Source organism: Chrysemys picta, chromosome 3 (assembly GCF_011386835.1).
Source record: "Chrysemys picta bellii isolate R12L10 chromosome 3, ASM1138683v2, whole genome shotgun sequence".
NCBI classification, from domain to species: Eukaryota; Metazoa; Chordata; order Testudines; family Emydidae; genus Chrysemys; species Chrysemys picta.
The window spans coordinates 72,426,595-72,450,442 of NC_088793.1; the positions used below are offsets into that span (position 1 = coordinate 72,426,595).

A 23,848-nucleotide genomic window follows, 5' to 3' on the forward strand; every position below is an offset into this window, starting at 1 on the left:
AAATACAGATTTAGTCTATCCATTTTGCTAATTAGTCAAGTACACCAGATATAATTATGAAATCTATCTTTAATATGCTTGCTTCACCCTGCACATTATGGGTGTGCCATTATAATGATGCTACAAGTAAGTAAATGGAAGTAATGTCCTCCGGTGTTCTACTGAACCTCAGAATCTTTAACTCAGCAGACATTCAGTATAGAATTTTAGCTTGTTTTTCAAATGAATTCATATAATTTTGCTAAATTAATCCTCATTTGCCATGGTTGGTATGTTTGCTTGCAGTATATTAAAAGGTAGTCTGTTATGTAGTGTGCATTTTAAATATTTTCTCAATACATTTTTTTTACATAGTGGATTAAAAAGTCTAGCTTTGCAATGCTCATACTTTCATGAGTCAGAAAAAACCATCCCAAGACAAAGAACAAAACAACAATACTAAATTAACAAATAAGCAAATTAAATATTTTAAAAACACCAAAGTTTGGCATGATGGGCTATATAAACCCGGACCCCTTTCTGCCCCACCCCTCTGCACCTGTAAATCATGCCAGGTCTGGAGGAAGAGTTAAAATGAGGGAACTCCTACATAGGGGGAGCAACCCTGGGAAGGGAACAGGCTGGCTGTTGATCCTCCTTCCCCTGCCCGCTGCTCTTCCAGAAAGGAGAACATGGATCCTCTGAGCTAACAAAGGGATAGAGTAAAGACTGATTTTTCCCTGTGATCCAGTGAACAATCTGGAGTGGATTATGATACTTCCAACGCTCTCTGAAGCAAGAGAGGCCAAAATCCTGACTGAAGCTGCCTGCAGGTTTGCCTTCTTTTCCTTTATGTTTTGTTTGTTAACTATGGACTGTTTTATTTCTTTGACCTGGGACCCTAAGAGAGAATGAGGCAGTCAGAGGGCGTCAGATGTAGGGTAAAATGCAGGCCCTGCTAGACTGGGACCCCACAGTGCCTGCTGGGGTGGAGGCAATTGGATCTGCATACTTGTGCTCTCCAGGTAGCTCCTGAAAGGCGTGCTCTGCCATGAACAAACCTGTGACACTTGGGCTAGCTCGTGGCTCAATTCTGTGCAATGGCTTTAGGTGGAATAAGATCCCATACATGGAGTAAGATCCTATAGCAATGATAGGCAATCTGCAGCACGCGGCCCATCAGGGTAATCTGCTGGGTAATCCACTGGCAGGCCGCGAGACAGTTTGTTTACATTGACCGTCTGCAGGAATAGCTGCGCACAGCTCCTAGTGGCCACGGTTCACCGTTCCCGGCCAATGGGAGCTGTGGGAAGCGGTGTGGGCCACAGGTAGTCCACCACTGCTCTAAAGGGTGGCAGGAAGAAGGCAGGGCCTTGTCTTATCCCGACACCTTACAGCAGACAGTAGAGCTGTCCGGGCACTTGGCAGAGGGAATGTTTTACCACCTCCACATACTGGGGTAGTGTGGCTGGTGCACTGTAGAGCCATAGCATTATTGATCCAAAAGTTAAGTACTTAAGGATCCTTTTGAATGAAAGGCATGATATTATAATAGTTAGGGTTGCCAATTGTCTAATCACACATACCCAAACATCCCGGCCCCACCCCTTCCCCAAGGCCCCACCCCACTCCATCCCCCATGACTCGCTCTCCCCCACCTTCACTCACTTTCACCGGGCTGGGGCAGGGGGTTAGGATGCGGGAGGGAGTGTGGGCTTGGCTGGGGCTGAGGGGTTCAGAGTGTTGGAGGGGGCTCTGGGCTGAGCCTGGGGCAAGGGGATTTGGGTGCAGAAGGGGGTGCGGGGTGCAAGCTCGGGGAGGGAGTTTGGGTGCTGGAGGGGGCTGAGGGAAGAGGTTGGGTGCAGGCTCTGGGAGGGGGCTCCGGGTTGGGGCAGGGGTTGGGGTGCAGGAGGGGGAGTAGTGTGGGCTCAGGCCAGACGACACTTACCTCAGGTGGATTCCGGTTGGTGGTGCAGCGGGGCTAAGGCAGGCTCCCTACCTGCCCTGGCCCTGCACTGCTCCTGGAGCCTGCCTTAGCCCTGCTGCACTGCCACCCAGAAGCCGCCTGCGGTAAGCGTGGCAGGGGGCTCTGCATGCTGTCCCCTCTGCACATAGCTCCCGGAAGCAGCCAGCACATCCCTGTGGCCCCGGGGTGGGGTAGGGGCTCTGTGTGCTGCCTGTCTGCAGGCACTGCCCTTGCAGTTCCCATTGGCCACAGTTCCCTGCCAATGGGATCTGTGAAGTCAGCGTTCGGGGCACGGGCAGCGCATGGAGACCCCTGCTGGGGGAGGCAGGGATGTGCTGGATGTTTCCAGGAGTGGCACAGAGCCAGGGCAGGCAGGGATTCTGCCTTAGCCCCAGTGTGCTGTTGGAATTTTAGTGCCTAAAATCTCCTGGTTTGGCTTCAGTAGCCTCTGGGAGATAAAGCCTGATTCTGGGAGACTCCCAGCGAAACCAGGTGGGTTGGCAACCCTAAATAGTACTAGTATACTATCTTAACAACTTGAATACGGAGGCAACAGCAAAATCCAAATCTAGGTTAAATACTGTAGCAGCACTTAGTACTTATCTTCACCTGTATCAGAGTGAAACAAATTTTTCTATTAGTAAATGAAGCAAAAACTGTTTATAAATCTGCCTTTAAATAGTCAGTCTTCCTTGTCCTTTTGTACTTCATGATTAAAAGATAAAAGTTGTTGGGTTTAATATGTGGGTAATGGTAGTGGCCTGTGATACAGGAAGTCAGACTAGATGAATTTGTTTTCCCTTTCGGCCTAAAACTCTAACACTAGGAGTCCCTGTGCCATAATTTAAATAACCAAAAAATTGTTTCCAAAATATTCTGACCAATTATTAGAAGTACAATAAAGAAATAATAAAGTATATTAAATGCAAAAGACAAATCAAAAACAAATTCACACACAGTACTTGGGGATATGCCCAGCTCTGTAAACCCTGGTGGTCATTTAGCAGTTTTGCTATATAATTGTCTTTGCTTAATAAGGGAGCAATGTGGTGGCTAGAGAATGGCATTTTTTTCATACATTTATAACAGCTATTAGACCCAAATAATAATAAGCCATCTGCCAGCCCCCATAGGATCCATTTGTTATTTTCAAGGAAGAAACTGAACTTAGTTTTCTGCATTGGTCTCTGAACAATTAATCGTGTTTTCAATGCAGGTGAATGCATTTTCTCATGTAAGTGGCCCACTCTTATTTAAGATTTAGCTTTCCAAAAGAGAACAATGCTGAGAGAAGGAGTGGAGTTAGCAAAAAAATAAAGGGAGGTGTAAGCATATGCACTCTAGATATTGAAGAGAACTTTTAATCTGAGGATGTGCAAATTATTGTAGCTCCAAGTTAGCAGGAATGTAAAGTCCCCTGTAGTAGGGTTGCTATAGCAACATCGACTAGGATTTTCAAAAATGTCTGAAGGAATTAGGAGCCCAAATCCAACTGAAATAAAAGGGAATAAGGTTCCTAACTCCATTAGATTCCTTAAAACTTCTAATTATAGTGGAGAAAATTCTTCCGATATAAATATGTATTTCAGGCACATCTAACATTGCAAAAATTGTCCTTTGAGATCAAATTTATCTAGTTATCAGTCACTGTAAATATGTCTACATAAAATCTTTATAGTACAACACATTTATTTATACATGTACATGCACAAACACGCAATGTGATGCACTATAAAGATTTTACTAGTGAGAGTTTAGGGCTGTAACCAGACTCATAGTTGGGAAGCCTCGGTTATACAGAACATCTTAAACAAGCATTGATAAAAATCTTCATATCATACCACACGACATAATAAATTTTATATATACCACATATCTGTTACAGAAAAATCTACTTTAGAGAGTCTTAAAATTAGAGCACATTGAAGAATTATTGGCAGAACAGTTTTTGTTGAAAAATGCAGTTTTGTTGAAATTGAAACTTTTGCACAAACGTGTCAGTTTCAATATTTTAATGGCAAAAAGTTGAAACATTTCATTTTGACAGTGTTAAATACGTTGTTTTGATAGTATTGAAACTTAATTTTGTTTCTATTTTTATAGATATTTTAAAATTAATACGTCAATGACATGAATAGAAGTGATAAAGTCCAATAGAATGTTTATCCATTATCAAAACAAAATATTTGAACACTATCAAAATGAACATGTCTGGAATTTTTGCTTCATAGAACACTTCAAGTTTTCAGCTTTTTATTCTGATTTGGAATTAATTTTTTTTTTTACACTTCCCATGGAACAAAAATTCCAGTACCTGACTAGCTCTACTTAAAACACTTTAATGGGACTGTTTCTTGTATCCTTACTCCTGTAGAACCAGCTGCCTTAGTTACCATGAATCCAGTTGTTCAAAGCTCAGCTTAATATGTCCCAAAAATATACTAGTCCTGCTAGTCTAGCAGCTCCTAGCTCTGCCAACTACTTCCACTCTTTTTTTAAGAGAATCAAAGGTCCAGTGATTTGATGACACATTTCCTTCTGTACTAGAGGTATCTTGTTCAATTTGGAAAGAGAAACAATACCATGCGACCCAAGTGAAAAAATATCCCAGTGAAAATAATAGTAAATAATTGTAGTAAACACAGTATGAGTCATCCATGTTTGAAATTTGTTCACATAAAATATTTGCAAATAACAAATAATCATACAAATCCATACAAATTTGCAATCAGAAGGTAAAACGTCTTACATAATTTGCTATGTACAGCTTTAGATAGATCATATGTTGTGGGGTCAGACAATCAAATAAGTGTATGATCTGTTCTCAGGGTCAGGGCCGGCTCCAGGCACCAGCCGAGCAAGCTCGTGCTTGGGGCGGCAGATTGTACGAGGTGGCATTCGGCACAATCCTAGGGCGGCACGGCCGCTTTTTGTTGTTGTTGTTCTGCTCCGGCTGCCCTATAGGGGGCGGTGGTGTGGAGGAGGGGAGCACCCTGCAGCAAGCCCGGCAGAGCAGCCCGCGTCCTTCCCTCCCAGCCGACCGCGGCACGGAGCCCTCCTGGCAGGCGGCTCGGCGTTTTGTGCCGCTGGCAGCGCCCCACTGAAGCCCTGGCTGCCCCCTTCTCTCTCTCCCCCCACTCCCTCCCCCTCCTCCCCACTAGCGCAGGAAGTCCCCCTGCACCCTGGCTCTGGCCGCGCCACAAGGTTGTTTTTTTTTTGCTTGGGGCGGCAAAAAAGCCAGAGCTGGCCCTGCTCAGGGTCAGGCCTTCAAGAGACTCAAGACATGAGTACCACTGGATGGGTCAAGGAGTACAAAACCGTTTTTATCCAAATTTGGGGACCAGTGAATGTGCCAAGTATTCAGATAATAAAATGACAGACCTGCAAAAATCTTGGCTAGATGGACTAGACAGTGTCAATACTTTGAAATATTTCAATAGAGCTGGAGTTCCCATCACTCAAAGATGTGCATACAGATTTCCTTCCACTTTTGTGGAAAGACTGGTACATTTCTTGGAATCTGAAAAAATTATCCCATTCCAATAAATAATATATATTTGAATGTGATTATGAGACGAGGTAGCCTATGTGAAATGGTGTTGTAGGTTCATAATTGGACTGACATGAAAATCAGAGGGGGGGGGGGGGAGCAATGATCCCAACTGATGATTCCTGGAAGTCTCAACATAGTCTCAGGCTGATTGAAAATGGAGTCTAGTACACTCTCATTGTCAGAGTTTCTTCCAGAGCAGAGCTGAAGATAATTGTAAAATTAGTATGGAAAATTTTAAATGATCTGTCCCCTCATAGCACTAAATTCACTTTAAAATGCTTTAGATATTTGTTTAAACAAATGCATTTTATTATTATATGCAAATAATGTCAATGTGTTGAGAAATGATTGAGTCATTTTATAATAATGAGATATTTGGAGATCTGTAGATAACCAGATATTGGTAGAGTAGTGAAATATCTTAAAGCTAGTACAATGGTGCGTCTCCTAGAAGTATAGCCCTTTTAAAATGAAACTTTTGTGAATGAAATACAAATCAAACCCTGGTGGTCTTCTGCTCCCGATATACTGAGGTTGGGCACCTGGGATGTCCCAAGATAGCAAGACAAACTTAACATTAAAGATTCTATCCATCTCAAACCACAAAATCTCTTTCAGAGATAATTTAATATTACTGAATGTCCAATTACAAATTGTCTCACAATTTGCTGTCTCTCTCAAACCAAGGAACTCTTGAGCATCCACCACAAATCAAACAAAATTAAATTAACCTAATCTTAAATCTACAGTTTCCTCCACATTCTATTTTTTGGACCAGCAGCATACCACAAACAGCAGCAGCTTCCTTATGTCTGCTAAGCCCAATCTTATCAAACATTGGTTTGGTGTCTAGAACATAGGCAATTCAGATCAGGGTTGTTTTTTTTTACATCCCATCTGGACCTTTCATCCATTTTTAATTGACCTGTGCAAAAATGGTGTTTTTCCTCTCTTTTTCAATGTTTGCTTATCCTTCAGAGGAGTTTTGTTTAAACCTTCTTCCTTATCTTGAACTGAAATATAGATGGGGAAATATAATTTTCCTCATTCTCCACTGCATTTTTCAGTAAATAAGATAATAATCCAAAAAGTTTCCCCCAGCTCTACCTATTAATTATAAGGGGGATTATGAGCAGATATCAAAGGTCTGTTTGTGAGCTCACTAAAGCCCTCATCCTGCTAAGGTTTATGAATGGACTTACTTTTACATACTATTAGTTGTCCTATTGACTTCAGTGTGACTTCTTTGCATTAAGAATATTCTTAGTGCTTGCCATACAGGGGCCTGTGACAATTTGGGGAATCTGTCTATGTTCAATTTATGAATCATGTGAGATTATGAACTCTGTATCTTAATCAAGCTACAAATGCCATTTTGAAAGGCAATCCGTTGCCTTCTCTTCTTTTTCCTTGTTGGACTGATATTCCAAGGGGTAGTGGTACCAGACTGAAAATAGATGATCATTAAATGGAGATGATCATCTAGTCAAATACAGACATCCTATTCAATAGGTTGGCTTCCACTCAGGAGAACTAGTTTTCCAGGAGAGAGGTTGCCTAGCAGTGGAAAGTCACCTGGTTGGGGTCATGACAGAAGGACTGGAAGATTATAAAACAGCAGGAGCTGTTCTGCTCCTTTGGTCATTTTCACCAGCTCATGCTGTAGGAGCCTCTTGAGGCAGTGGGGAGCTCTGTCTATCTGAACACTGAAGATACCCCCTCTCCCCCCAAGGAAAGAGTAAGCTAGAGCAAGGGGCACTAAGTTCAGGGTGGTTATTTTCTAAATGATTTGTATTTTTTCTCTTACGTAAAGACCAATGAAGTTTTTAAATCTTCTGCAAAGTTTGTCTGTGTGTGTTATGTGCTATATCTACCATGTGCCTCTGAAGAGGTAAACTGTAATCCCAGAGCACCTTCATAGCTGACCCTACAGGAGAGGGTGTATTCAAACTACAGGGGAGTTGCGGGGGAGAAGGAGCAAAACAGTCCCAAGGGCTGGGCAGTTGAACCATGAGGCTCAGCTCCCCAGAGCGGGTGCTAGAGAGGAGACCTACACCCCAGAAATGTGCCGGAGACCCCAAACCAGAGTCAGGAGAAGACTCTGCTCACTTAGAAGGCTTTAAGAACACATGGATACAGAGTTGAGATCCCCTCACAATAGTGCCCAAAAGGGGATGGTCAGCTAAGTCTGTGACAGGGCCTTACCATGGCTATTCACCAGTTTTACTCCATTGACTTCAATGGCATTACTCATGATTTATGTCAAATTAACTGAGAGCAGAATCTGGCCCCAAATGGGGAATATATTCCTAATTCTAAATACACTAGATATCATTATGAAATTTTAATTGTATGGAGGGAAAAACAAAACTAAAAGTAACCTGCTACATACAGCAAGCCATTTGGCATTAGAGAAACAAGTTGGCAGCTTGTGTCCCAAATTTGGGTGGTTTTTTTTAATTGTCTAAATATAATATTTACAAAAATTGAAATTGACAGTTATTTTAGTTCTTAAACTAAATGAACTTTTGGGGGGGTTGGGACATGTAAATGTGGTAAACTTTTCATTTAATTTTTGAAAAAACTTTGTGACATTTGTTCACCACTTCATTTTCAACTGCTCAGCTCTTTATGAAGTTTCAAGAGCACCAAAAAGATCAGCCTGCAAAATTAATTTCTCATTCAAATTTTTCCAAGAAAATACCAGCATAAGTGATTTAATTAGGACAATCAGTAAGAAGATCAAATCTGTCTAAATCAAGATTGTATTTACCTGTTGCTACAACATTCCAATATTTTAAACCAGTAGCAAATGAATAAGTGATTTTAATGGGGAGGAGCTTAGTATATAAGTACTATATAAATTAGTAAGACCTCAAAATACATTAGTTATTAAAAATGTTTCCTTAAAAAAAAATAAAGAGATGTGGGATCAAGCAAAAATACTCCTTTGCTTTTCATTTATTAAATTGGGGACTTCAAAAAATTAAGTCTTTCCTCAGACCATTAAGTGCATTCACGAGAAATCTAAATGGTCTTCAGTTTCTCACAGTAATGGCAAGGCGTCCCTTTGTCCTTGTTCAGTTAGTGGAGCCCTATGCTATTTGTCTTTGTCAGACCTATGCATCTGAATACCTGCACTCCAGAGTCTCTGTTTGGGCCATGTTCCTTTGCTAAATGGATACACTGTAAGATATTGACTGAGAGTTTGACAAGGCTGCCCTTCAGACAAGGTGAAAGAGGTCATTATATTCACCTCTGGGAAGCACATACTATAAATCTAATTTGTAAGGAGACACAATGTATTTAAGACACTGAGCATGTGATATAGTAGTCCCTCAAGTCCTGCCTAAGCAGCAGAGGATTTTAAAGCTGTTCTAAACATTGTCCCAAATACAATATGAAGGCAAGAAAAACATACAATTGAGGCATCAAAGTGCAGCAAACTGATATTCAATGGTTGTTTATTTTCCCCTGGCATACAGAATACAAACACCACCCCTTCCATGGGGAGGAGGGCAGAGAACTTGTGATCACACTACCTCCACAAGCTGCTATGCTTCAGAGATTTGCTTCCTTTCTGACACCCTGCTATGGATAAGGGAGTTATTGCAGCCATAAAGCTGTATAACCCCTCGCACAGAGGGAAGGGTCTCTGAGGCTGAATTCCTATTAGTGGGAGACTAAATAAAATCCAACTTGTGATTGAGCAGCAGCTCTCCCACCTCAGTTACTGTTATGGGCAAGTGTTGAATGCCAATGAGGTAAGGAATCTTTCCCACTCCCTGGATGAGATCCTTTCTGAACTTTCAGCCATGGAGAGGGCCTCAGGCTTCATGGCCTCTTTAGTATGCTCTTCAGACTTCAGAGAAGGAGAGACCTTCATTATCAAACTATGAAGCTCAGCTGTCTCTGTAAGAAACTTAGATCTTTGGAAGAGCAGTAACTGCTAAGGCAGGTGTGAATAGAGCCCAATGTTAGCACTTAAAGCCATTTCAAAGGCATAAAGGAAAAAATGTGTCTAAAACGTAGCATTTATATTAACTCGTCATTGCCCAATATTTAATTAATTAATGGAAAGCTACATTCCTAATCTAAGCATTGAGAAAGCAAACAACTGACTTCTTATATAGTCACCAATTCTTACAAATGCAGACAACTTAAAGAACAACATAAGAGTAAGCTGCTACCCAATAATTTTACATTACAAAAAGTTAAAAAATATAATGCTTTTTGGTGAATACATTAATGTGAAAAAAACTAAATCCTTTGAAATCAAAACACAGGATAATGTTTTTTAATAGCTTTTTTGGTTCCTCCAACATTGGCATTTTACTACTTAAAAGGCCTATTCTTTTACTTAATTAAATCAATGGCAAAACTTGCATTGACTCCAATGGATGCAGGAATAGGCCCTAAAACTTTAATTCATATTGGTTTTGTGGAGGAGCAACGTTCTCTTTGGGAAAAAAAATCACTCCTGTGCAGAGAGCCACCATGAGGCCTAAGCATAGCTCAGTCTCCATTTTAGCCCTATTTTGATGCCTAAAGTGGAACTTAAGATGTGTAGAGGTCTGGTGCTGCCTTCTGCACAGGGATGAATGTCACCCCAACAGAATAGTAGATTCTTAACCATTCTTTAGATTTACAAGAAGTGAGCCATTATTGCAGTTGTTTTTTTACACAACTGGTGTTTTTTAAAAAAGTCTAACCCCCCTCTCTGCCCCCTCCCCCCTCCCACACACACTGCTGCAACCCGTGACACTGAAAAATTAGAAAGACATTTCCTCTTTTCCTACAGCAGGCTATAAACCTCCATGGAACTTACAGCTACAAGGAGCTATGGCAGAGGAACATATTATTTTGAATAAATGCTCTTTCTTAAGAGTATTTTTGTAAGGTGCTAGATAGCAGTAATTGTTAATTCTAGCTTCCAGAGAGGAGAAAGACAGCACCTTTTTCTACTTATGCTAAAATCTTCAATGTCCAGATCTTTTGAGAATCTTGAGGGATCCGCCTTTCTCAAATAACAAATGTCTTTCTGAAGATGAAGTACGGTATCTCAAAGAATGGGAAGATTTAGTCTGAGTATTTATAAACATTATCTGTGATGCTCCTTATTATAACAGCTGAATCATCTACTGAACCAGCAAGAAGCAGTTTTTAAAAGAGGTAATGTTAAGTATGAAAGATTAAAATAACCCATATATTTTACCTATCACACAAGAATATATATGTGGCAGGGGAAAAGCGGAAGGGCAAAAGGATGGTTGAACATGAAGATCTAAAGGTATCTGAGGGGTATTACCCCCCATGGAGAGTGAGGAACTATTTAGTAAGATAAAAGGATAAAACTAAGAGTTACAGAAATAAATTAAAAAACAATTGGGCTCAATATATCTTATGAAAACATTCTGAGAGTAAGTCTGTTAGATTATTATTTTAAGGAAAACCATTCTTTCTACTCTATACCTAGTGATACTCAAGCTCTTAGCCGCATCAGATGTCACCTTCTGAGACCACTGAACAAGCCTTGCAATTCTGCTGTACACTAGGGATTAGGCAGATTGGGGCATAGTCTGGAGTATGTATATCTCAAGGACAACCTGATTCTTATGCTCATGATGATTACAGACAGAGACAAACACCTACAGAATCTTTATCAAACATTCTTAAAACTGCAGTACTCACCTGGTGAAGTGAACAAACAGATTGACAGAGCCAGAAGGGTACCAAGCCATCACCTACAGCCCCCAACTAAAACCTCTCCAGCGCATCATCAAGGATCTACAACCTATCCTGAAGGACGATCCCTCACTCTCATAGACCTTGGGAGACAGGCCAGTCCTCGCCTACAGACAGCCACCCAACTTGAAGCAAATACTCACCAGCAACTACACAACAAAAACACCAACCCAGGAACCAAACCCTGCTACAAACCCCGGTGCCAACGCTGTCCACATATCTATTTAAGGGACACCATCATAGTACCTAATCACATCAGCCACACCATCAGGGGCTCATTCACCTGCACATCTACCAATGTGATATATGCCATCATGTGCCAGCAATGCCCCTCTGCCATGTACATTGGCCAAACCGGACAGTCTCTACGCAAAAGAATAAATGGACACAAACCTGATATCAGGAATCATAACATTAAAAAACCAGTAGGAGAACACTTCAATCTCTCTGGTCACTCAATAACAGACCTAAAAGTGGCAATTCTTCAACAAAAAAATTTCAAAAACAGACTCCAACGTGAAGCTGCAGAACTGGAATTAATTTGCAAACTGGATACAATCAGACTAGACCTGAATAAAGACTGGGAGTGGTTGGGTCATTACAAAACCTAAACTTAATTTCCCCAATACTAATTTCTCCCTACTGTTACTCACACCTTCTTGTCAACTGTCTGTAATTGGGCACTCTCTTACCACTTCAAAAGTTATTTTTCCTCCCTTGGTATCCTGCTGTTAATTGATTTATCTTGTTAGACTGACCTCACACTTGGTAAAGCAACCCCCATCCTCCCTTGGTATCCTGCTGTTAATTGATTTATCTTGTTAGACTGACCTCACACTTGGTAAAGCAAACCCCATCCTTTCATGTATTTATACCTGCTCCTGCATTTTTCACTTCATGCATCTGATGAAGTGGGTTCTAGCCCACAAAAGCTTATGCCCAAATAAATTTGTTGGTCTCTAAGGTGCCACAAGGACTCCTCGTTGTTTTATCTTATTCAATGAGACATAAGTCTTGTAGGGGTTTTCAGCCCAAGGAGTGGCGGGGGTGGGGGGGAGGGAAGAAGGCAGGTACTTCACCTGTAGGAATTGTGGAATAGCCCCATCTTTGAACAATACTATGTGACTTATGCAACCCAACGTGAAATAGAAATTGGGAAAACAGTTACATGTAGAGGGTGTTGTTTCAATTCCCTGATTGGATGACTTATGTGACTAAACAACGAAGTATGAATTGCCAATTGTGAATGGCAAATATTGAAACTGAATATAGAATTAAAAATCCATGTTGTTGGTTAGTAAATTGTTTACACAGATTGCACACACTAAAGCATGAACAGGGAATGTATGTTGAATTGAAATGCTTTGAATTTGCAGCTGAGGTGATCTGCAAACATAGTGATTCAGGCCAGAAGGGATGACTAGATAATTTAGCTTGACCTCCTGTATATAATAGGCCACCAACATCCCCCAACACCCTCACACTAAACTAAAAGATGAACCACAGGAATAATCAATCTTGCAATCTGTTTGCAAACAATTTGTGAATGGGGGGGTAGGGGAAATGTCTGTAATAAATTATTTGTGGCCAACAAAGTAATTGGCCACAAATAATTCATTCTGATCTTTTCAAACCCTTCTTTTGAGCCAGAAATACCTTTATTTCAAAACCAGTGCATGTCTGAGCAAGATTTACTCATGAATCCCCAGTTTTGTTCTTGAATGTATGTAGCTCCTCTCAATGTCAGTGGAGGTTACCCAAATGCCTCTGTGGATAGAATATGGCCCAGAGAAGGCAAAATAGGGTTACTACTCATCTTAGGGTAAAGTTTGAGGCCTATGCACCAGATGGACTCCACTTGTACCCTATTCTGAGGGCTTAATTGGAGTTTAGGCCCTATGCTGACCTTCGGTAGGAATGAAATTATGGCTGGACTGCACAGGATGCTCTTAGAACTCTGATTTCTTGTTGGCTGCTACCGTGGTTTTCCCTATGGTAGATCCCTATTAATTTTGTTTTCCTGCCCCTTTTTATCTGCTTCGTATTTCATATCAGGGTTTATGTTTTTAGTCTAAATTCCAACCCTCATGCCCTGTGAGGGGATGTGCTTATTTGCAAAAATCATGTATTACTTAATGCTTCCTCTGTCTCCCGTTATTTCTTCAATTGATTTTCCTGATGGCTTTGTGTAGTCTGCTGTCAGAGAATCCTTTCTTCCATTGTTTAATAGTGACTTAATTGCTTATGCACTTAATCCTCTTCAATCACTTCTGTTTTAAAAAAAGATGTTTAAAAAGTTGGGAAAGGTGATACAGGCTATTGTGAGCAGCTAGCAATTTGGAGAGTTCAAAAGTTCTCTAAATGGAACAGAAATGTCAAAGAATGCTAAATGGTTCTATATGTAGGGCTCTGCAGGATGTTTGGCGGATAGTTACTGCTACATTCAGCTGGAGCTACACACATGCATTGAGGGAACTGTTAGACCCCTATTTTCTCCCAACTTGTACAAGGAAAGTTAGAAAGCTAGGAAAAGTTTTTTTGTTTTGTTTTGTGTTGTTTGATAAATAAGTGATACAAAAGAGGACGTCTACCAACTTGTGATGCTCAAGCACACTTTTTCCTATAACATGATCGATCCAAGTAATCTCTAAAATATACACTCCAAGCTCACCTATCACTGATCCCAATGGAAGCTGGGTTGTTATAAGGGAAGTTCTTTAAAACTTTAAAACTTTGGTCTATTCAAGTTAACTGCTTTCAAACACACATTCTCATTTTCTGCCTCAGACTATGGTTTGCAGCATATTCACCAATAATCCTAGGAGAAAACAGTTTATGGTATTTGCTGTGGGCTTAATACAGATATCTGGAAGTGTTAATAGTCATTTCTCATTGGTTGCAAGTACAGAGCAGATCACTGCGAGGAAATCCCCACAGTCATGCTAACTCTGTGCTCATGGGGTCAAATTCTGCTCTAACATATACCCTGAGCAACTAGTTTTGCTCAGAGTGTGAGTAGAGGCAAAATTTAGCTCATTTAGTCCTGAAGGAAAGACATTCATTAACTTCCTGCCCAGAGTTAGTTCTGGCCATCTACCCACAAGTGTATATAATTATATGGTCTTCAGTTATTAGTGTACTTTCTCTGAAATCCTCTATTTCTGCAGTGAGTGTGAGAAAGGAACAGGGAGTTCATAAGACTGCCTGAAGAATTTGACCTTGGCTAGATACATGCGACTAGAAGATAACAGATACAAAGAATTACCAGTAGAAAATACCAGGTATAATGTAGTTGAACTGAAAAAGATGAGGGTAAAGAAAGGAAAAAAGATTTCTCAAGTCAGAGTGATATTGCAATTCTTTCTACTTTTGAACTCAAGAATACACCTGAGATTGGATTTATTATCAACAAAGAATAGGCTGGGGAACGAGGAATTTTTTTCAAATAAAGTAGATAATACAAAATAGACAAAGGATTCTAAAGATCATCAGGAGCGATACAAGGAGGGGATGATCCCTTAGATTTATGCTAGTTGGGGTAAGAGAAAGTGGAAGATCTATAGTATGTTCATTCCTACACAAACTAGTTAGTGCACAGAATGCAGTAGAATAGCAACATAAGGGATTTTTCAACTGTTTGTTATGAAGTATGAAATTAATGAATGCCTTTAGGGGGGAAAACAAGAGAACTAGCACTGCGCAGTATCACAATAGTCTTGTGAATAACGATGTTTTAAAGGAAATAATGGAGAGGAGAAAGAGCATGTAGATAAAGCCAAATAAAAATGTTGAATGGAATCATCTTAATAAGCATGAGATCATTACACTGCAAAGGTCATCATCTGTTTGATAGAGTTTTTGGAAAGAGTTGGGGTTTGTTCCTGGGATGATTGGCAGGGATGGAAAGGAGCTCTTTTGTAGTTGGCTGGCTGACTTGGGCTGGCCAAGTTGAGTTATTTGCTCCTGTCTGAATATTTTCATTTTAATACTGCTGAGGCATTATGCTGTAACATTTAATTGTCAGTGTGCCTAGAAATTTTGTATAGGCAGCTGCCTTATTTCAATCTAAATAACAAATATTTTTGAGTTATTGCATAATTAGAGAGGGTTCAGCAATAAGGGATGAAAATGATTAAAGGCATGAGAAATCTCCCATGTGAAGAAAGAGTTAAGAGATCTGGAGTCTTTGTCATTCAGAACTGATGAATAGACCTGGTCAAAACTTTCCAAATGTTGATATCTTGATGAAATGTTTACACTTTCTCATAATTTCGATATGTGGAATAATTCAATTAATAAAAATACATTAAAATCACACTGAGGATCAAATAATTCACCCCCAATTCAGCCTCTACATTTATGTGCATAAATGTGATTTGTATCTATCTGTGTGCACAAATCTTTCATTTGAGCATGCATAACTTTTGTACCCATGTCTGTAAGAGTGGAGAGATTACATGTACTTGAGCTTATCAGTTAAGGAAAGCAGCATATCTGAATTAGTCTAGAGTCCTAATATACCACTACAAAGACTTTGAAAAGTAAGTCAAGTCATACAGCAAGGTATAGCACTGCAATTACAAAACAATACATTCAAAAAGTTAAACAAACAAACCTCTAGCTTTTCTTCAGTAAAAATCTTGACTGAGTAGCGTCAAGAAAAATAGTACTGCCAGATACACCGCTAAAATTACAATGTAGCTCATGTAAATGCTAAATTTAAAAAAATAGCTTTTGGTGGGGGGAGAAATCCAGCAACTTGTAGAAATCCTGCAGCCAAAATGCTGACTTAGTAGATTCAAGATATAAAAGAAAGTTCATAAAACAATCTTATGTAATGAAGAATCTAAAGGAGAAGAGAAGTGAGGAAAAAAGATAGGCAAAGATAAATATAGAAAGTAGTTCAGGATGGCTAATGAAGATCAAAATGCAGAACAAAGTACACAAACACGTTCTGGGATATCCTTAAAGGAAGCAGTAGCTACAAGAAACTGTTTTTGTGGTGGGGTAACAGCTAATGTTGTTCAAGCACAATGACTGAACTGCAGACAGAAACAGCATCCTGTAGAGAGCAGAAGAGCTTTACTAATGACTCTTTGAGTCTATATGTAAACAAATACAACTAAAATAGTCACTTTCTATGACTTCATAAACTGGAATAGCTAAGGATCCTAGATTCAGATTCCCAGGCCAAAAGGAACATTGTGATCATCTAGTTCACAAGCTTTTGTACTGGTGACCCCTTTCACGTAGCAAGCTTCTGAGTGAGACCCCCCCTTATACATTAAAAACACTTAATATATTTAACGCCATTATAAATGCTGGATGCAAAGCGGGGTTTGGGGTGCAGGCTGACAGCTCGCAACCCTCCAATGTAATAACCTTGCGACCCCCTGAGGTTCCTGATCCCCAGTTTGAGAACCCCGATCTAGTTTGACCTCCCCTATAGCATAGCCCATAGACCTTCCCCAAAATAATTCCAAAATAATTCTTTTAGAAAAACATCCATTCTTGATTTAAAAATTGACAATGATAGAGAATCTACCATGACCATTGGTAAATTCTTCCAATGGTTAATTCCCTTCACCATTAAAAATGAACGCCTTCTTTCCAGTCTGAATAGATCTAGCCTCAATGTCCAGCCATTGGATCATGTTATACCTTTCTCTGATAGATTGAAAGGCCCATTAATAAATATTTGTTCCCCATGTAGATAATTACGGACTATAATCAAGTGACCCCTTAACGTCCTATTCGTTAAGCTAATTCAGTTGAGCTCCATGAGTCTTTCACTATAAGGCATGTTTGTAATTCTTTAGTCATGCCCATGGCTCTTTTCTGAAACCCCTCCAATTTGTCAACATCCTTGTTGAATTCTAGGCCCTAAAACTGGACACAGCAGCTGTTGTACCAGTGACAAAAATATAGGTAAAATAACCTCTCTACTCCTACTCGAGATTCCCCTGTTTATGCATCCCAGGATCTCATGAGCAAATTTGACCACAAAGTCACAATAGGAGCTTAGGTTCAGCTGATTATCCACATGACCTCCAAATTGATCCCCAAATCATTTTCAGGGTCACCACTTCTCAGAGTTCCCCATCCTGTAAGAAAACCAGATGAAAGCAGTCCAGAGGAAAACTCAGATTTTGTGTCCCATCTGGGAAAAATGAAAGTAATCATAAGAGTTCTTCTGCATAATATTTCTTTTAGTAAAAGTAGCTACAGAGTGTTGTTTTGCCACTACTCATGAGGGCAGCAGGTATTGCTAATGTGCTACCTTCCCAATAGTGCTCTAATATTTTTTTTTTCTTTTTTCAGGAGATAGACTAACACCCTGGATCTGAACGCCTCTGAATGTTGGAAATCAGATCAACGGTCTTTTCACTTATTGAAACCGTCTGTTCATGCAAAGTACTCACTTTTATCATGGTAATTTAAAGTAAAATGAATTTTTCCAATGATTTAGCTGATTCCCGTAGCTGTTATTTGAGATGAATCATGAGAACATAAATCAGAAAAAAAAGCAATACAGGTTCAGCTGACAGATCAGGTAGAAGGGAACAGCTTAGCCCTGGTCTACATTACAGTAGATATAATGTAAGACACAAAGAGGATCCCAGTGGGGAGGTAGGAGCTCGGGCAGTAGCCCCAAGGTTCCTAGCAGTAAGCTTCAAGGAGCTGAGACTCCAGGCTCTCAGCCCCCTACATTGCCACTCTTAAGTCAGTGGATGTGCTCCTCAGGAGGACAGACACCAACGACAAGAGGGCAGTGTGAATGTGAACCACCTCAGTAATTACCGTGGTGGCTGTAAAATGACCTAATATAGGTCGACTTAAGCTTGCAGTGTAGACATGCCCTTAACCACAGCGATTAATAGTTCTTTTCAGGAGATACCATGATGATGGAAGCTATAGAGAATCCGTGGAGGCCTCAGAGGCTCTAATTTTGGTTGACAATAAAAGCCAAAATTTTTAAAGGGTGGGCAAAAATTAGGGTTCAGAAGCCATATTTTGGAACCTACATAGATTTAGAGAGGCTAAGCAAACTCTTCTGAAAATATGGCTTTAGGCTGGGATTTTTACTTTCAAAGGGACTTGGGCTTCTAACTCCCATAGGTATTTGAAAATACTAATCTGATCTCACAAAGCGTAGTGCACAGGTGGATTTCTGTGTTTACACAGAGACCTCTTGAAGTAAATGGAGCTCTGTATAAGTGCAACAGTCTGTGCATGAATTATGCTTGGCAGGATTAGAACTTTAGGAGCCTCACTTTTGGCTCCCTGATATCAAAAATCCTGCCAAAGTCTTTAAGGGAGAGTCACCTCTTTCCCCCCGAAGCAGCATTCCCATTTCATCAATAGCTAATATTTTTACATTACATTTGGCAAGGACTTTTCTGTAAAGAAGCCTCCTTAAGCATAAGAGTATTTTCTGGAGGTAACAGTGGGTTTAAAACTCTGTCTGTAATCACCCTTTAAGGGATAAAGGTAAAGGGGAAAAAGTTAAAATTATGAAAATTATAAACTAATTAAAAATAAATAAAAGAACATGGCCCCTTTTACCTTTAAAATGAAAATTAGAGTCATGTTTTGGACACATCACTTTGGATCTGATACTCAACTGGTATAAAGTGGCGGAATTCTCTTGATTGCAGCGGAACTTGCCAATTTACACCAATTGAGGAGGTGCCCCTTTAATCTCAGCAGATGTCCAATAGCTGCTCAGTAACCTTTTCCTTCAGCTAGCACAACCCCTTAATCTCATACATAAAAATCTGGCAGGGAGTTCACAAGCTCTTGTATTTACACAAATGTTGTGTAAACTATACTGCAAATTCTAGATAACCCACAGTATACTCTGTAATCTTCCGGTCTCTTGACATCCTCATTCCTGAACATACAGAGCCAGTATATTCAGAGGTGGTTTTCAAACCTGGGTGTTTTAAATTAGACTCATAAATTTACACCTAAACAGAAGTAGCCTGACTTTCAAAGTTGCTGAGTAACCCTAGCTCCCACTGACTTCAGTGGAATGCCATCACAGAAATGCATTGACCACTAGGTGGAAAGCAGATGTTGTTTTACAGCACAATGCAGGGTGGTAAGCATTGAAAGGTTTAGGATTATAGGCCTATTAGTGATAGATTTATTTTTAAAATACCTTTCCTTCATTCTACTATCTTTCAATCCACTCAACTTTTATTCTCTTGCAAGAATGGTTTTTCGAAGAACTAAATTGCTTGGGCCCACAATACCTAAAACAGCAATTTGCTGTCTAGGGCCACAATTGCCCATGAGAGCTCCCATACCTCAGGAACAATGGAACTGTCTACTACAAGAGGGACACTCGCTTGTGTAGGAGACAAGGCTTTCTCAAAGGCTGAGCCCCTGAAAGGTGGGGTCATAAATTATCACAATCTTCTATATATTCCAGTCCAAAGGCAAGTGGGAACTTATTTGACTTTGCCTTATTAGAGAACACCACATAGTGTTCTCTAATATGCTGATTTTACTGAAACAAACAACTTCCCTTACTTTTCTGTGCCTCATACCCTTTCCCACCTACCCACACTCTCCCCCCCCCCCCCATGGCAGTGGGGATGACGGTGAAGGAAGTGCTTAGATAGTGATGAATGAAGCATAAGAACCTGAATAGAATAGAATAAAATACATTAGAATTACAGCAACATCACTATCATTTACAGCAGGAAGTGAGGAATTACTGTATCATATTAACATTGCTTAGGTAATTTAGATAGGCAGAATGTAATTATCCTACTTGGAACTGGCAGGACTCCAGGGTTTATACCTTATGAAATATCCCATGGAATTTTTCACATCTCTGAGTGTTCAGTTTCTTATATTTAAATCTCATCCAAAATATTTTCTCTAGAATCAGAGTCCCCTAACATGACATATGTTCTAATTCAGAGAGAAGAACGTCACATAAACAGTTTCTCCTTGATTACTTGGGGTAAAATCCTATGCCCACTGAAGTAAATTGAAGTCTATACCAAATCTCCTATCAAGTTTCAACCCCAGATTTTCCTTGGAGGACTCTCATTCAAGTACACACCAAGGTTGGCCCTATTTTGCATGTTATATCCGAAGACAGTTCCTCCCACCGTGATATGGCTGTAGATTTAAATTTAGTTTAAGAAAATGCGTATGCCACACTTCCAACATAAATTATGGAGTGGTGCAAAATTGTAATGTACGGTACAGGTAAGCAAAAGAACAATCTTTTCTTTCTCACTACCAAATAGTTACTCCTATCTGCTAGCTTTAAGTTGGAGATACATTTTTGTTGTTGTTGATAATAAATCCCACAAAATGAGGCCATAATGAAAATTCTGACAGACTCTTTAACTATGGTGTCACTACTGGTCACTGCTGTAAGTTCTTATTTAGGGAGAGCTTTGATTATTTTAGTGAGAAAATCCACACTCAGATTCATAGTTAGACAAGAGTAAACGCCGACTTGTTGTTCGGTCAAGGATTTGGAATCAGTGAAGAGATGAATCACTTGAAAATGATCCCAGTTCATTTGCCATCAATTTGAATTGCTCAAAGAACAAAGAATCATGGCTGATGCTAATCATTCTTGGGCTGATGCCTTTTTGAAACCTCCAGGTTGTTGGTGAAAATTGCTGCTTAAAGCATAAAACCTTTTTCAATGAATTTTACATATTTAACATGGCTGTACTAGATTAATTGCCATAGCTTCATAGAAATCTATTGTCAGACCATCTGGTCCTGAGGACTTCCTGCTTTTGATTTTTTTTTTAAATTGCTGTCTGTAAATTCCTGAATTATGTTGGTTCATTCAACTTTCTGTTGTTTCCTCCAGAACCTTGTGTTCACTGTACATTTGAGTTCTTTAATATATATGCCAGAACATGTTTTTCTTTTCCGCAAGCTTTTGTAGATTTTTTTTAATTACTGCATTGTTTCTTCTTTATTTCATTATGTGTGTCTCTTTTTAAAAAGCAACTCAAAATATAAATGGCTAGATTTGTGCTGGCTACACTGTATGGGTAAATAGACCTAAACTGTATTGGTTTTGCTAATGAACATCCATCTTTATTAAACTAATATTTTGAAGGACCTGAACCTAACAGATTTGATTCTGATTCCTTTGTACCAGTATTATAAATTGGTAGTTTCATTTACTTTACTGGAGTCAAAAGCTCATAATTTGGCCCATAATAACTGAAGTAGAGTATGATAATTTATTATTGTGTGCATGTCTATTCATTTGCCTTCGTAAGTCCAAACCTGACTACTTAAAAGTTGGCATAGTATTCTTTAGTTGAATGCAGTGAAAACTGTTTCTGATAGTTTCATTTTGTTTTTTTGGTATGTGGAATAAGAGTTGATATATCCCCTGGCAATGGATTTCATAGCCTCTGAAGCAAGGAGAGTAACATTTCCTCTTTGTGGATAAACAAACAAAAATATCTAAAAGTTGTTTCTAATCTATTGTATGAACATTCACTGCTTGACTAATTGGTTATTCATTGTACTCACTTGTACATAATGTAAAATTAACAGATCACCTAGTTTGTTTCTCTCTAAAAGCCCCCTGGCAATAAAATATAGAATCTGTTCTTGACCCTTTTCTGTTACTTTGTGAATGGAATGTGAAGTTCCAGCCTTGAAAGTGCGCATGTTCTCAAACTATACAATACAAATCAAGGTCTTTTAAAGACTCTACTAAAAGGTTCCTGGCTTTTCTATAATGGGTCCCTTTGTTGAGGTTATTCACTCCTTTTCATTGTACATGTTGGAAGTTGTATGCACAGGAGAATGCCACCACTTTATTTTGCAATATTCAGTGCTGTATTATAATAAAGGTTGTATGGCTTTCTATTTTAGATTACTTTTGGAGTTGCTGAATATATGAATGAAATTTGTGTTTGTTTTACATACACTGGTTGTTTGATAGCTATAAATATTATATCATGAGGTTTTCAAAAACTGTTTTGATTAAAAAAAACAGTGTACTAGTACTTTTACCCACTATAGCACTGTCTACAAGAGGGAACAGATTCACCTTTGAAAATAATGTAGCATGATTTTAAACATGATTTTACATCTAATGTAGACACATGCTTTAAAAAAAACACATTAGCTAGTACAGTCAACCCTAGGCTCCACCCATGGTTCATAGGTGATTTTAAAGATGTTAAAGCATCTCCATGTTAGGTGCAAAGTCATTTAAAGTCATGTTAATTAACACATTTTCAAGCATAACCTATTTTCCTTGTATACATAAGGCCTAACAGAGTGACTCAGAGATAGAAGAATCATGCACCTACTGTTTTCCCTACCTAAGAATGTTTGATTATTGTACTTGGTATCCATCAGCCTGAGGCAAGACAGAAGCTCACCAGAAAGGTTCTCATAGCTGATGATGCTTACATGAGCACCCTTTACCTACACACTTGCTGCTGCCTTAGGGTAATACCTGATTTAATGAATACTTGATTTAAATAAGTGAACCAGTGTTCAGTCAGACCAAACCTATTAAAATGAAACTCTGCTATACTGACCCTTGACTTGTTCTTATTTGCTTATAGGTTGAACAGCTCTTTGAAAAGAGGAGCTGAAGATTGTCTTTACATGTAGCAAATTCTGAATTTATACTTATGCTAACCACTAAATGGAAACTTATTTTAACATCAGTATCTTGAAGAAATATTTCTTCATCTCAACATCTGAAAGCCTTAAAATAACACTAACAGAGTTCACTCACTACTTGGGGCCCCCTAGGGGCCAGGAGGAATGGTGTAGCAGCACCTCAATAAGCAAGCACCCCTTATTGATAGTCATGCAGATCTTTCTCAGGGAACTCAGCCCTCCAGCCTGGTCACAATCTTTAGTCCACCCCTTCCAGGGTCCCAACTGTCCAAGCTAACATCCTAAACTGGCCTTAATAGAAACAAAAATACTTCCACCCTCTCTGGAGCTGTTCTTCAGCCAGTCCTCTCTTTAGTCTGCTGCCCCTACTAGGCTCAACTACCTCTGTGAAGGGCTTGTATGTACCCTCCTTGGGATGGCTAGAGGAACCCCAGTCCCAAACTCAATTCCAGATACCAGCCCAGGGCCCTGTACTGCACTACTAGGCTGGATCCTCTACTCATATTGCAGTCCTAGGCCACCTCCTACCTTGCTGCTTTACTTCCCCTCTGGTCTCTTCCCTGGTTGGCCAAGGTCTCTCTCAGGCCCCCCCTCACCAAGAGAGCTTGCCTCCCTGCTTTTAACTTCCTTTCCTACTCTACTTCTCCCCCTGCTGAGTCAGGACTTTGTAGAAGCCTTCTTAATGCCTGCACTCTCTTCCCAGCTGTACCCTACCTACCACTAGCTAAGCCTGGCTCCTTTTTGCATACGAATCACCTGATTCCTATTAGGTGGGGCCCATTTTGTAATCAGGTAGGCTTATCCCCAGGCTCTCCAGCCCATAGGGCAAGCCACACTATTACAAACATTCACAGTAAAGAGCTAAGACCTGGACAGTGACTTGTACTACATGCCCAGGCAAGGGAGTTATAATGCCCCAGACACCCCTTAATTCCCCACATGAGTAACCTGGATGTTGG

General features: G+C 39.8%; 1 long non-coding RNA gene across 1 annotated transcript in view; it reads right to left on the reverse strand.

The window, feature by feature from the left end:
- LOC135982036 (uncharacterized) overlaps nucleotides 1-23,573 on the reverse strand; it is a 45,582-nt gene extending 22,009 nt beyond the window's left edge. The window contains exon 1 of the long non-coding RNA XR_010599235.1: nucleotides 23,418-23,573. This is a non-coding gene — a long non-coding RNA (uncharacterized LOC135982036). The remainder of the gene's footprint in view (nucleotides 1-23,417) is intronic.
- Nucleotides 23,574-23,848: the final 275 nt, after the last annotated feature.